Here is a 13,681-nt window from a genome sequence, read left to right on the forward strand (position 1 = left end):
GCCCGGGGACAGCCTGCACGTGCGCGTACACACACGTACGTGGAGACTAGTTTGGACGGATGCTCATGAGCGTGTTAGTGGTAATCCTGTGGCACGGTGAGCCTGTAGACGTTGATCATTTTTCTCATTTTTACTTAGGTATTTTTCCTGAATCAGTTTGTGTTAATATCAACACATAAATTCGGGAATTTCCTGGTGGTCCGCTGCAGGGGGCACGGGTTCGATCCCTGGTTGGGGAACTAAGTTCCTGCAAGCCGCGCAGCACAGCCAGAAAAGTAAAAAATAAACACAAATTCTGTAATATAAACACACACGTAAGACAAAACAACAGAGATACGTGTTTAATATTCCAAAACTATTCACTTTCTCCACAGCCTAGCTACTAACCCTACTGTTCCCCCAAACTAGGCGGTCTCCCCTACCCCACTCCCCCCGCGTTTAAGCCATCTACAAGGTCTTGTTAGTCCACGTCCGGGATGTGTCCAGAAGCCCCTCGTGTTCCCCACTTCCCCTGCTGTGCGCTTCCAGCGAGCCTCCAGCAGCTCCCGCTTGGGCCACGGCAGTGGCTTCCTGGCGGGTCTCATGTCCACTCTTCCCGCCTATGGTGGACTCCACATGGCAGCCAGAGGGAGCTGTTTTAAAACCTAAGTAAATCACGTCATTCCCCTGCAACAGGCCTTCCAGTGTCTTGAAAGATTCAACCCTCTCCTTCCCTCATTCATTAACCCTGCACAGGGCTTTTTTCTGTCCCCTCAATGCAGATTCCTCCCCCTACCCCGCTTCAACCTCAGGGCCTTTGCACCTGCCATTTCCCCTTTCTGCAGACAGGCCCCCCTGACACTTTATCTGCGGCAGCCTCCACGTCCTCCCCCTTTAGTCTCCATCTCATCACAATTACCGTATTCATAAAGCTCATTGCTACGTGCTTATTGCTAGTTACCTAGACTGGAATACTGAGGACAGGAGGGCTGAGAAACCTTGCCCGGGGTATCCAGGGATACAAGGGTACTTGACGCTACCTGAGCACACAGTAGGCGCTCGATGTGTCCACATTTCTTGGCACTAGGTGCTCAGGAGTTACGGAATGAATGGACAATTGCAAAACCCTCCTTAGAAATCCAGTGTTTCCTAACTGCTTGATGACGTGAGTCACTAGGAGTGTTTGTTTAAAAACGCAGCCCACTGCAGACCTGAATCCGAATCTCCAGGGGAGAGGACACGGGCATCTGTGATTGAGACCAAGGGCGTTTGACTAGCGCCGCCCTCTCCAACGGAGCTCCCTTCTTAAGCCAGCTGATGCGGGGGCTTTGGGTCCCCTTCCCTGCTTTGCCTTCTGGTCGTGATCCAGAGGGGGAAAAAATTAATTCCAGGTGAAAAACATGGAGATGCCGGGGATTGAACCCGGGGCCTCATACATGCAAAGCATGCGCTCTACCACTGAGCTACATCCCCAGCCCCGTAGAACTGCCTGCTGGAAGTCAGGATATAGGAAGTAGCGACTTCGCTCCTCCACGTCTCTTCCGTTCTGGTGGCTCAGCGCCTTCAGAGACGCAAGTAAGTCTTTCCCGTCCCAGGAAGCCCACCAACCAGGGGCGCGCGGCACTGCGCCCGTGGAGACCAGTGTTCGGAGGAGATGGGTGTAGCAGCCGAAGAATGGTGTTTCTTTATGGGTTTGGCGGGAGAACGCTCGTTGTAGCTCGTCCTCGTTAGTATAGTGGTGAGTATCCCCGCCTGTCACGCGGGAGACCGGGGTTCGATTCCCCGACGGGGAGGCTGCGTGATCGTTTTAACTCATTCCAACACACACACAAGATATTTGGGGCATCTTCTCTAAAATGATACGACTATGATAGACAGATATGCGTGGAAGCGTGTAAATTTGGTTTTCGGAATATGTCCATTTCCTCAAGAAGATAGTGGAGGATGCTGTATACTCAGCCACGAGCACTATAGGCTCCCTTCTATGTAAGAATAAATATACATAGTGAGTATATTCGTATTTATGACCGGATCACAGCAACAACTAGAGCGAACTAGCTCCCATCATGCACCAGGCAGTATTCGTAAGCGCTTTACAGGTGTGCACCCACAATAAGCCTCGGAGGGGCTATTTTATCACATCAGACAGATGAAATGCAGGCACAGAGCGTGGATCCAGTAACTTGTCCGAGGTCACATGAATCAGTCTGGTCTAGACCCTGGTTACTTCCGGGGAGAAGGACTGGGATAAGGTGGGAGTGACTCTGCCTTTCCGTTCGGTAGTTTTCTGGACTGTTTGAATTTTATTTTATTTTATTTTCGCTCTCCTTCCCTTCCTTCCTTCATTTCTTCCTTACTCGATTTTTATCACATTGGTACGCTTAGTTTTTCAAGAACTACTACGCTTTTGTGAAAAGCAGCAGTAGGGTCCCCTGCTGTATTGCTCCTGAAGGAATTTAGGACATCCCGTTTTGGTGTACTGTTTCTTTTGAGCTGTCAGCACCTCACTGGTCTCCTTGCTGCCACTTGAGCCCCTCCTGTCCATTCTCCACACAGCAGTCAAGGGAGACTTTAAGAGGTAAATCATATCACTCACTCCCCAGCAGCTTTCCAACACAAGAGAAAGTACAAACCCTTCACCGTGGCTTTCAAGGCCGGCACGATCTGGTCTCTGCCCACCTCTTTGTCCTCGCCTCCTATCTTCTGTCCCCTCACCCTCTTCACCTCTTCCATGCTGACTTTCTTTCCATTCATATAACTAGCCGGACTCTGTTTCAGCCTCAGGGCCTTTGCATCAGCTGTTGCCTCTGTTCCAGAGGCTCTTCCCCCCGCGGGCTCTTCATTCTCCAAGTCTTCTCAGCACTCTCTCCTTCTCTTACTGCCCCATCCCAGGTGTTCCATCCCATCACTACCATTTATTTTGCTTCTTAGCATTGCTATTAAGACGAACTATTTTGTTACTGTATTTGTGACTGGGTTACAGGGTCATTAGGTGCTTAGCAAACGCTTATTAAATGACTTCACATCATGAAGGACGTCCACGCTTGTTCATCCTGTCCCAGACAACACTCCCCAGCCACCCATCTCCCAAAGGGCAGGGAAGCAGAGAGAGCCAACCTGGATGCCGACCTGTTGATTTCCTCATGCCTTGAAGCTGAGCAGTTGCCACAGGTGGGGTGGCCATGCTTGGAGGCCGGATCTCAGTCACTGCCCCAAGGAAAGCCCATACGGCCTCCCACATGCCCTGGCGTGGTCAGCATCCCTGCCGTGCCTTGGGCTGCTTGGTGAGCTGCACCCAAGGGGAGACCTTGTTCAGTTGCACAGAGAAGGGAGCCTGAGAAAGCGGAGCTCTGAGCCAGGTAAGATTCGTTCTTTCCTTAATTCAGCAAATATTTTTAAGCACCTATTAGGTGCCAGGCACTGTTGTCGGCCTTAAGCGATACAGCAGTGACAGAGGCTGATGAGTTCCCTGCCCGTCGTGGGTCTGTCATTCTAGCCGGGGGGGACAGATAATGGACAAGGAAAACAATACCTAAGCTAACAGTAAACAATAAAGGGCTGGGGTCGCGTAGGGAGGCGTGATCAGGGAAGGCTTCTCGGAGGCGGTGGCTTTGAAGGACGAGAAGGGGCGGGTACGGGCGAGCCTGGCAGGCATGCGTTCCCGCCGACCCTGGTTCCTCAGCAGCGGATCCCCAGATCGAGGACCCAGGGCTATTAGACGACGAGGAGGCCAGAAGCGGAGGTTAACGGCAACAGTAGCCGAAATAGCTCAGTTGGGAGAGCGTTAGACTGAAGATCTAAAGGTCCCTGGTTCGATCCCGGGTTTCGGCAACTTAGTTTTTCTTCCCATGTGTCGGGGGAAAACAAAAAAGACAAAATGATTCTTTCAAGTGAATAAAGGGGTTTCATTTTCTTTGTTTAAAACATCTCCGAGCAGTATCGAAGGGAAGCCAGAGGGTATGGGAACCTCCTTACAACTCCCCAACTGGAAAAATCCGACAAGACCAAGAGTTCCTTAACTCCGTTTCTTTCACTTCATAGGCATTTAACCTCTGTTAGATGTCTGTTAGTTAATTTTTGCTGTTTATTAATTTTTGCTCTCTGAACCCTCACGGCTAAATCATGGACCAGGGAGGAAAAGTATTCTTTAAGATGGAATTAAATAAAGTGGGATTTTCCCTTCTTTTGTTTTGTAGGAAAAGATGAAATATTTAACCTTTTGGAACATGTGACTATTTAGGGAACGCTGAATGTACCTTTAAGAGGAGAGCCGAAAGATGACTTGCAGAGCTCGTCCTCGTTAGTATAGTGGTGAGTATCCCCGCCTGTCACGCGGGAGACCGGGGTTCGATTCCCCGACGGGGAGGCGCGACCTCTTTTCGAGCTGTAGTACATTTTCTCACTTCTCTTCCAAACAAATAACTTTCATAAAAATTCCTTATTCTTTGAAAGAATCAACCCGGCAGGCAAGCGAGATTTGCACCGGCGGTTGTCTATCATCCGCTTGGTCTTAGTCACGGACGAGCGTCCTCCCGTCACATGGTTACAAGAAAGAAAAAAGGCAAAGTTCTCACGTTGAAGTGGAATTTTCCACTTTCTGCATGCCACAGCGCCGCTGTCAAGTGTTTGATTTATATAATGATCTCCCAGAATAAAACTGTCAACTCCTAAGGCCAGGAAATGCTCATTCGGCTGCAAATTTTTTTTTTGCAGCAAATATTTCGTCTTCTTATGTCTTGCGCTGGCCCAGAGGTTGGCCCTCAGAAAATGTCTATGGATTTGCGACAGGAGGTAGGGTGAGTCTAAACTGGACGGTTTTTTTGGTCTTACTTCAGTTGCAGACTCAGCTTCCTGAACATGCCTATATCATCCTTCCCAGGCTCCTAGTCTTCATTCATTTATTTGTCTGTTCATTTATTTTTTTTCACATTAATTCCATACATATTTACTGAGTATTTATTATGCGCCAGGCACTGTTCAAGGCTCAGGGGATAGAGCAGGAAACAAACCAGGCAAGGCTCTGCCCTACTGAGCTTAGGACCAAGGCATGGACACAGACAATCAGCAAATTGTATAAAAACAGGTTCTGAGAGTGATAAATGCTATGGAGAAAAAACAAATCGAAGTGATGCGATAGCGAATGCATGGGATTCACAGGTCCCTTCTTTTTTTTTTTTTTTTTTTACTTTTTTTTAAATTAAAAAAAAGTCTTGGCCACACCGTGCAGCATGCAGGATCTTATTTCCCCGACCAGGGATCAAACCCTCAGCCCCTGCAGTAGAAGGGCAGAGTCTTAACCACTGGACCGCCAGGGACGGCCCCATAGGTCCCTTTAGAGAGGTGGCCAGGAAGGCCTTCCTGAGGACCCCGCCAATGAAAAGAAGCCAACCATGAGGAGATCTGGGGAACAGCTTTCCAGACAGCGGGAATGGCAAGTGCAAAGGCCCTGAGGTGCATAGCAGCCTGGTCGCCTGAGGAACAGCTAGGAGGCAGGTGTGGCTAGAGTGCCCATAGAGAGGAGCAGGAGCGTAAGGGAGGGACGTTATGGGGGGTCAACAGAGGCCAGATCACCGAGGGCCTTAAAGGCCAGAGTTAGGAGCATGGATTTGATTCTAAGTTTTACACAGAAAGCAAACATAATCGGGTTTGTTTGGAGCAATCAGGGGCACCTGCTGAACTGACTACAAGCCCTCAGCTCGCTCCCGAACCGCGTCCAAAATACCACCACTTATGTTGCCATCCTTCTTCCGTTCTGTGGCTAAGGTCGCTTGCTCTCATGGCTCTGGAGCTAGAACAATAAGGAGAGAGGATGGCTTTCAACGGAGCCCCATTCCGCAGCTCACCCCATCGCCCTCCTGCTTCTTTCCTGTTTCACCCAAATAGTATCAGCAAAGCGTCAGTTCACACACGGGGTGAATATGAGAAGTAGTAGGTCTTCGCTGGAGTTCATAAAATAACAGCATTTTTAATAATGGGAACTGGCATTTCAGAGCACGGGCCTCGTACCGGCACTGTTCTACCCCTTCTCTGTGTAACTCATTCAGTGGTCACAACCACCCTGTGAGGAAGTTACTATTCAAATCTCCATTTCACAGATGAGGCCCAGAGAGGTGAGGTAATGAAATCACAGCTGCTGGGTCCAGTGTCCCGGGCACCAGCTCATTTGGGACTTGACTATGAGGGGTTTCAGGTACGGGCAGGCTGTAAGGGAGATGATTAGTTAAAGACTGAGGTGGCAGTGTATTTTGGGGTGCGTTCTCCACATCATAGTAAAGTGACTCTATTTCTTGCCAGGAAATCTCAAATGCTGGTGGAAAGAGGCGTAGCCTCAGTTTTCGGTGTCTCCTTGTCTCTCACCGAACCAGTGAGTGGCACCTTGATGACTTGAGGGACACTCCATAGCATTGTGACTTCTCTCCCCTTGGGGAGCACTCTGGAAAAGAGGTGCTAATTGACAGCTAAGGAATGGCTCTTTTCAGTGAGCTATCTCACGGAGATTCCTTCCTTCCTCAGCGTTTTAGTGGGGGTGGATCTGGTTTTTTTTTAGTTTGCTGTTTTTTTTTGAATATACCTTTTTTAATTGAAGTGTTGCGTTAGTTTCAAGTGTATATATGTATATATTCTTTTTCAGATTCTTTTCCACTGAGGGTTCATGTTGACATTCAGAGCTCTTTTTTTTTTTTTTTGTCTGAGTTAGGTCTTCCTTGTGGTGCGCGGGCTTCTTATTGCGGTGGCTTCTCCTGTGGCGGAGCACGGGCTCCAGTTGCACAGGCTTCAGTAGTTGCGGCTCGCGGGCTCAGTAGTTGTGGCTCACAGGCTCAGCAGTTGTGGCTCACGGGCTCTAGAGCACAGGCTCAGTAGTTGTGGCTCATGGGGCTCAGTAGTTGTGGCTCGTGGGCTCAGTAGTTGTGGCTCACGGGCTGTAGAGCGTAGGCTCAGTAGTTGTGGCGTATGGGCTTAGTTGCTCTGCAGCATGTGGGAATCTTCCCAGACCAGGGCTCGAACCCGTGTTCTCTGCATCGGCAGCTGGATTCTCAACCACTGAGCCACCAGGGAAGTCCCAATAGTCAGAGTTCTTGTTGGAGAAAAATAAAAAGAAAAATAAACGGTCTGCAAACCTCACAGTCACCAAAGGTTGGCATGGTTTTAAAGACCAGGAAACCGGAGATTTCTGGGTGGAGGTGCGATGCAGGCAATGTCCTTATTTATTGGAAAGAAACCCTTTTATTTTCTGTTCCTTCTCTTCTGTCTGTGAGGAGCAACATTCAAGAATAGGTCTGTCTCCCTTTGCTCTTTGGCTCCGGTATCAGCTGGAATTTCAGCTGCAGAGCTGTGAACGATGGGTTTAGTTGGGAAACAGAAAACGATTGATTTTGGTTTGCTTTAAACTTTAACACCCATTTAGGTATACAACATTTTAATTTAGGGAAAAAAAAATTTAAAGAATAGACTATAGCAGAGAATTTCAGAAAGCAAAGAGAAAGGGGAGGGGGATGTAGCTCAGCGGTAGAGCGCATGCTTTGCATGTATGAGGCCCCGGGTTCGATCCCCGGCATCTCCACTGTACCGTCCCTGATTTATTTATTTTCCCTCAAATTTCTGCCTCTGTTCATCATACAGACACCATGGACGTGATTATAACAGGTATTACTCCTCCGGTCACTACTTGGAAGTGGGATTTTCACAATAGGTGGGATCTGCCCTTCTTGAAGTCCCTAACACTCCAAATGTAATTTTATTAGAAGAGGCAAAGGGAAGCAGTTACAAGAAACATGTAAAGGCAAAACCTGACACGATGACTGAAACCACGGAAAAAGTGAGAATGATCATTTAGGGAAGGTACCCTACGCTTCCTGGCATTGTGACTGCAGTCAAAGGCCTGGAGGCCTGGCGACTCACTCCCGGCCATCAGACGGCAAGCGCGGGCGTCATTCAAAGGTCTGAGCGTCCGTGCGGGCCCTTGCCCTTCAGTTGTGCTCTCAATGACTCCCTCCGAAAATGGCTTCATTTTCGGAGGGAGCCACCCAAAAGGAAACCAGCAGACACGGCAGGCGGGACCGTGCTTCCCGCTTCCTCAGCGACAGGCCACGTATGAACGCACGAATGGCTGTGGCGCACATACTGTTTAAACCTATGTTTATACACTGTACTTTATCATTAAAAATAAAAGCTATTTTATTAAAAGAAGGGGTCCTGTTGCACTCTGGGTTCGCTGGTTCTTTGTCTGCGGAAATAATGAATTCCTCGTCCATCAAATCCTGTCTCTCATTTGATTTGACCTCATGTTTTAAATCATAAAAACATCTCATCTGGAGGGATCTGACTCTGCACAGCCTTCGTTTTTTGAGATGAAACAAATCATGAAATGACTCCCAGTTAGGGAGTGGAGTACTGGTGACAGCTTCTCTTTGTAATGAACTTCCACGAAGGTTATTTCTCCCTAAATGTCAACAAGGTTTTAAGAGAACAAAACGTTGAGGTTATCTCTAAAGTTATCAGGCCTCACGTGAAATGAATCATATGATTCTGTTTTACTTTGTATCTTATGCTTAAATATTTCTAATAGCACAATGACAAGGAAAACACCATAAGGAAAAAAGAACAAGGTGTGCTGAGAAATGGAGCTTTCTAGAAAAGATGTCATAAATCTTCGAAAAAAATGTTTTCCAATGATTAGATTTGATTTTACAATGAAAAAAATCAAAATCCATTATATGAGGTACCAAAGGTAGTCACGTTCTTGCGACTTCCCGGCGGTCTAGTGGTTAAGCCTCCGCGTTCCCACTGCAGGGGGACCCAGGTTAGATCCTGGTCTAATATCTAAAATTTAAAAACTAGCCAAATTCATAGAAACAGAAAGAATGATGGTTGCCAAGGGCTGGGGGTGAAGGGTTAGTGTTTAACGGGTACAGAGTTTCAGTCTTGCAAGATGAAAAGTGGAGATGGATGGCGGTGGTGGCTGCACAACAGGGTGAAAGTTGAAAGGTAGCAGAACTTGCCCCTGACGTTATTTTGAGCTACCAGCACTTGAAAAACAGCAAATGCAAAGCAAGGCTTTCACTGAACCCCCCTTCTCCGCCCAAAGACAGATCGTTCCAGAGGAACTCCATGGTCCTAGATCCCCTCCCCAGGAGTTTCAGCAACCAGGGAAGATTGGCTCTTGACACAGGAGAGACTAAAAGTTGACACCAAACTGTGTCACAAGCTATCATATCTCTATCCATTCTTCTATTCTCCCAGTAAAAATCATTTACTCTCCCTTAAGAGGACTTTCCCTGTTAAGATGGTATTTAAGCCTAAATTCTAAAGTCACATCTTTGAGTGACACATTTTCCCTCCGGGGTAACTCCCATATATTCAAGACGTGTGCATGTTAATAAATTATTGTGCTTCGTTTTGTTTTGTTCCTCTTGTTAATCTGTCTTTCATTACAGGCATCTCAGCTAAGGACTCAGAAGGGTAAAAGGAAAATTATTTTTCCTCCCCTACAATATACTTAACACTGCTGAACTGTACACTAAAAAATGGTTGAGATGATATGTTCTGTATGTATTTTGCCACAATTTAAAGGCAACAAATTAAAACACAAAACAAAGGCCCAATAAGTTAACTAACTTCTTAACGTTCCTATACTAGGCAAAATTGGGGACTGGAACTTTCTGACTGGGGGGGATGAAATGGGTTCTTTTGAAGCCGGAGCAGTTTGTTTTCTGCCACACAATGCAAATACACAAATGTAAGCAGGAAAAGGAACAGAGCCTCTAGGGCTGCTGCTTCTTCTTCTTTTTTTTCCCCCTCTAAGGCGCAGATTCCCTTGACTTCCTTTTATGGTTATGTAACTGATGACAACACAAGGCAAACCTTTCCCATCCAGCTCTCCGATTTCACCCTTTCCCTTAGGAGGAAAATGTTTGCTGGTCGTTGTGCGAACATTCTCATGATGCTGAGTTAAGTCCCATACAAGGTTGTGTGACCTTCAGGGGACCTGAATCCTTTGGGGGAAGGAGGAAAGGCAGGCGGACAAACAGGCACCAGTCCGACTCCCTGCAGCCCAACACCCAGGCCCTTTGTGAGCTCAGCTCATCACGTGCTCACGCCTGCCCACCAATCCCGCCTTGTTGCTGGGTCTCTGTCACGCTTCCATTGGTGCCAGCTCTGACGCAATCCCTTCTGGGGCGCCTGCAAAGGATGGGTCAGTGGATGAAGGAGCTGAAAATGGATCCAGTGACTCAAGCTGCTTCTAGCACGTTCTAGCACATTGCATTCCAGGTCCGGGGATTTTAGGAGCGCGACTTGATACCCGATTCCTGAATCCAAGTGGGACATTCAGACTTCGGGAGCCCTTCTCAGCAAATAGAAAAGCAGTTGTAACAAGAGCAACAAAAATCCCCTGTACAGCAGGGTTTATCAACCCAATGGATTACTGACATTGGGGACCGGGTAATTCTGTATTATGGGGGACCGTCCACTGAAGGATGTTTAGCAGCGTCCCTGGCCTTTATCACTGGGTGCTAGTGGCATTCCTCACCCCCAATACCACAGTATGACAACCACAAATGTCTCCTGGGAATTCCCTGGCAGTCCAGTGTTTAGGGCTCAGTGCTTTCACTGCTGTGGCCTGGGTTCAATCTCTGGTCAGGGAACTAAGATCCCGCGAGCGGAGAAGGGGCAAAAAAAAAAAAAAAAAAAAAGTCTTCAGACATGGCCAGATGTCCACCGATGGGCCAAATCACTCATGGTTGAGAACCACTGCTCGAGGTAAACAGCAGCCACCTGTCTTTGGGGCAGTCATTTTTCCCTCCCCTCCCCCTCACCTCAGTGCCCTTGGACAAATGTTTATTTCTATTGTGCTTCAACCGAACCCACAGTTAGACTTAAGTTAGGGACCGCAGGGGTGGTGCAGAGAATTTTTCTGCTAGAGACAACACAGTGTTCTCAGCTCGTAAGAATGTTGTTCTCTCTTTGGAGATAACCCCGGGCCCATTCCCCCACCCTCTGAGCCTCTCTTCTCTCTCCTCTCCCCCCCCTTTCTCCTTCTTTCCCTCCCTTGCCTCTGAAATCAGGCCTGTTTTTCTCTGTACCTTTTGGACCATGAAAAAAACTACATCACAAAACTCGTGACTCAGCCTTTAAACAACAGGCATCATAAGGTTTGCAGGAAAGGAACAGCCCAAAGCAAACAGGGTGTGGTTTGAAGCCAGGTCTGGTCACCTGAGAACGTGTCTCAGCTTTTTGTTCCTCTAAAAACTTCTTTCTGAAATTTAGGGAGAAAAAAACTTTATAAAGAGCCTTGATGTTCTGTTCCTTTAAACTCCCTTTCCAAAAATTTAGAAATAACGTTCATGGAAGTCTGTACTGGAAGTCACTGTGAAACGGCAGAAATGCGTCTCGGGGGGGTGGGAGGCTCCGAGGAGCTCCAGTTCTTTATGTCTCAGCTCAGAAAGAATTCAGCGAGAGGCAAAGTGATAGCTAAGGAGGGATTTATTAGACTAGGACGCTTGTGAGGCTTCCAAGCGGGTGGGCGAGAGGGGGCTGCACCTCGAGAACTTAGTGGGCTACAGTTTTAGAATCCGACAAAAAATGGGGAGGGGGAAAAGACCACCTTCTTCCTCATTCTTGAGTAGATGTTAAGCTTCCATCATCAGTTCCTCCGCCATGTCAGGCAGGGGAGTTTTCTTGTCCCTCCATAGTCAAGTCAGGACTGTCATGGCACAGTGGAAATGAGCAAAAAGGTGGTAACATATATTAAAAATGGTAAATCATCTCAGGTTTCAGTATAATGTCACCCTCTCCTTATATGTTTGTTTTTAGTATGCCCAGAGGAGCATGTCCTAGGGATCATTAAGTTACTGAGCTCACTGGGCACGATATGGGTCTCCTTCCACCGTTGTTTGTTTCGGGGCATGTCTCATGCTTCTGTTGCATGGGTTTTTTGTTAAGCAAGCCTGCTGGTTCTGTGGTTAAGTAAACCTGCTTTCTTGAGCGAAAGACCCCTTAACTTACTTACTTTTTTCTCTACTTACAATCTCCTAGTGGGATTAACTATAATGTTTAATCACCAACTTTGTCTCTTTACTCTGTCCCTGTCAACTGGGGTCTCCTGCTAACCTGAAAAATGACATTTTATTTTTCTTATTCATTCTAATTTCCCAGTAATAAATTCATTCTGAAAAATGTTAAAAATGATAGAGGTTAAAGTCTATTTTGAAATTGCTCAGACCTTTTTCATAAGTGCATACCCTGGTTACCAAAGAAAATATATAGCAGTTTTGTTCTGATTCACGTTTTAAGTATAATGTTTAAATAATATAACGTTCATAATTTCAAGCACGAATGTAGTCTTTTCCTAACGGCAGAACATTTTTTAGTCAGTTGCCCCTTTTTCTCTCTATATATTTTTGAAGGCTTTAAGGGTAAAAATTAAAAACACCCTCCCCTCATTTGTACAAATAGGGAATATTTCTAGAAGAGTCCAGAAAGAACGGTGGCTGGGGAATTGAAGGCATGAGGAAGATTTTCCACTGTAAACTTCAAAAAAATCTGTTGGCATCATGTTCGTATATTTCAAAATACTTGAAAAATCTGCTGGTGAAAGGACATAGAGATCATAAAATAGATTGTCATAAAAAAAGGAAAAAGATCTAACTGACGATCTTTTTCTCTTCTTTTACCCAAAGGGAATTTGCCTAGGGAATTAAATTTTATATTTGGGATATTAATTTTTTTTCCCCAGGAATAAACAGAACTTAGATTCAATAAGTATCTTCTTAAAATCTCGGGCTTAAATAGGTTTGATTTCTGATTTCTGAGCTCAACTAAATGTCAACAGAATTCAAATTCCAACGCCTCCCTGTTGATAATCAAGCACAAACCAGGAAGGCTGAAGAACAATCTGGAAAGTTCTGTCAGCTTTCAAGTCCAGCGCAAAGAGTTTTACACAGCTATGTGGAATTTCTGCTTTTCTTTTCAAAATTCAATGTAGACCTGCCATAGGCATTTCTCCCTTGGAAACTTAGTTTTCACTCCTGTGTTCTGAGGAATTCCTGAGGCTCCTGACGACCCGCCTGAGGCGGGCTTGAGGCCGCGGCCCTGGGATTTGTCGAGTCATTCGTCTTGTCTAGGTGCCCGCCCGGTGGGGGATGGGCGCGGCCGCCGCAAGTTCGGGGGCTGGGCTCCCAGAGTAGGCCTCGCGGCGGGCTAAGGATGAGGGGGAAGTTCAGGGCAACAGAAACACTACCCATATCTAAATACGACTCACAATAAACACCCCTCTTTACTCGCGGGGGGTAGGGGCAGGGCGGGGTGTGCGCTGGGGGAGCGGGACCCCGACTCGGTGTGAGGCGCTCGGCCGGAGCCCTGTACGCCTAGGGCGGGCCTCGCGCACGGCGGGTCCCGTCCGGGCCGGGGGGAGGGGGCATCGAGGCCGGGCGGTGGAGACGGCCCGCTCCGGACGTCTGGGCGACTCCACGCCGGGTTTTCAGGCCGCCCGCTCCCCACTCTCCCTCCCCCCAATTCCAGCCCCGGGCAAGTCCGCGGACGCAGCGCTCCACGAGCGCGCTGATCCCTCCGCCAGGCCTCTCGGGACGGCGGCCCGCTCCGCGCCAGATTCGGCCCCAAAGCTGCAGTCTTCACAGGAGAGCATTTAATGAGTGGAATTAGTTGAGTCTGGGGTTTCTCTTCAGAGGGCAGGAGGGCTGCGAAA

The sequence above is a fragment of the Grampus griseus genome (assembly GCF_964374135.1).
Source record: "Grampus griseus genome assembly, chromosome: 12".
Classification (NCBI taxonomy): domain Eukaryota; kingdom Metazoa; phylum Chordata; class Mammalia; order Artiodactyla; family Delphinidae; genus Grampus; species Grampus griseus.